At 34.0% G+C, this 2,132-nt stretch overlaps 1 pseudogene; it reads right to left on the bottom strand.

Moving 5' to 3' along the window:
• Window positions 1–1,437: 1,437 nt before the first annotated feature.
• Window positions 1,438–1,856, bottom strand: LOC143394674 (small ribosomal subunit protein eS24 pseudogene; annotated as a pseudogene).
• Between the last annotated feature and the right edge of the window lie 276 nt (window positions 1,857–2,132).

Raw genomic sequence — 2,132 nt, 5'->3', positions numbered from 1 at the left:
GGGAAATGTTCCTCTGGTGAGCAGACTTCCGGGAGTGGGTGTGGGGTGGGTAACCGGCACTCTGTTTCCTACCCTTAGAATGCCCTGCAGTTTCTCCTAGAAGCTAGTAAGAAAACTAATAAAGGTGCAGTATCTAGATGCTATGGTAATGTCCTTTGTGCAGAGGCTCTGTGCTTGAGTCTTATCAGCCTGGATCTTGATCTCAGACACTCAGCTCCTGGGAATAAAAACACCAAAAAATAATGTAGTTATGGCACTAATGACCTAAAGTAACCTATCGATATAAATAAAGCTTGGCAGTTTGGCCTCTCTGCCATTCTGCCATCTTTCCTGCCTCTGTATCTTGTCTCTGTGTCTCTTTGTATTTACCCTTACACTGGTCAGCCATAAAATAATGTCCTCACCTGGCCATAGTGGATAGAATAGCAAATTAATCCAAACACATGCAACTTTACTATATCCTAATATCTAATTTCATGACAAGAGTACTGAATTATGAGGGTGGCTGAGAATTGTGGCATTTATAATATAAACAAGTCTATGATTAGTAGTGACATGATAATTATGACACTACTCTCATAAACAAAGAAAAAGTCAGCAATAAATATGATGCTTTCAAGTAATATAAAGAATAGAACTGTGTAAGTTTAATCTCATTCTCAGAAAAATATACATAGGAAAAAAAGCTATAGATCAAACAGATAAAAACCCTAGATTCAGACTGCTTACTTAATTTCAAAACTTGTCTTTATCTCTTATTGACTGACTTTAGGCAAATTACTCAAATTGATTTTAGTCTGTTTTCCCAACTTCAATTGGAGACTATCCTAATATCATTTCTATATCATAAAGTATTTGGCATTAAATGAGTTAATACATGAAAGCATTTATAGTAGTGCCTGGCCCTCAATAAATATAACTTATTATTAACAATAATTGCCTCAAAATACATTAGTTATTGATGAGAAGTATGAACACCAGTGTTTTTTTACTTCTTTTTGAATTTTAAATGATGATCCTATTCCTATTGTTTCCATAAAGAAAAAAGTGTTGATTTTTACTTTTTGAAGTTTTTACAGTTTATTAATCCTCTCGTGAAAAATTTTCAGTTACTGAATACAAAGTCATCGCAGAATCTTCCCTCCTTTAGAGGCTGACTCATAGTGGGCTAGGGAGGGGGAGCATGGGAGGAATAGATGAATTCTAGATAGGGCAGAAGGGTGGGAAGGAAAGGAGGGGGCAGAAGATTAGCAAGAATGGTGGAATGTGATGGACATCATTATCCAAAGTACATGTATGAAGACAAAAATTGGTGTCAATATACTTTATATATAGCCAGAGTTATGAAAAATTGTGCTATATAAGTGTAATAAGAATTGTAATGCATTATTCTGTCATTTTTTAAAAACCAATCAATCAATAAAAAATAATTAATTATTAAAAATAAAAGAATCTTCCCTCCTTTAGCTTTTTACCAGCACCAATATTTTCCTTTGAAGTCCTGCTGAACTTTTTAATTCTGTTCTTATGTTCCTTTTGCTGTTTTCTTGTTGTCTTTTTCTTATCATACAAGTCATGTCTTGCCAGTCTATATTTAGGTTTGTTTTTCTTTGAAAAATTCAAGGAAACATAAATCATGTCAAAGCCAGTTGTTTTGCAATCTCCAAAATGAGTTCTAAATCCAAACATGAAGGTAACATCTGGTGGGTTTTGTACATTTTGGCTAGCTTCCTCTGAATTTCTGTCTTAGGTACTGCTGCCTTCCCAGGGTGGAAGACATCAAAGACCATTTCTTTCCTTTGAAGTAGTCAGTTGGTCATGTACTTCCTGGTCTAGATAGTTACTGTATCATTCATGTTGGGGCCAATCCTCAGGAAGCCAGGAAGAAAAAGAGACAAAAGTGCTAATTTTTAAAGAAAAAAACCTGTTTTGGTTATTCAAGGAGATCTGTATAAATTCAAACGAAAAAGTTATTTTTGCCATATTCCTCCTTATTCACTTATCTTCTGGTAGATTTATGCTAAAAATCTGATTCATAGCAAAAAAAAATTATGATTGCCTTCTGGTTTCACTTTAGCAAGTAAACTCTCATACTCATATTTTATTTTTTTTAAATTAATTTTTATTGTTGG

The sequence above is a fragment of the Callospermophilus lateralis genome, chromosome 3 (genome assembly GCF_048772815.1).
Source record: "Callospermophilus lateralis isolate mCalLat2 chromosome 3, mCalLat2.hap1, whole genome shotgun sequence".
NCBI classification, from domain to species: domain Eukaryota; kingdom Metazoa; phylum Chordata; class Mammalia; order Rodentia; family Sciuridae; genus Callospermophilus; species Callospermophilus lateralis.
This window is presented reverse-complemented; position numbering and strand designations above follow the sequence as displayed.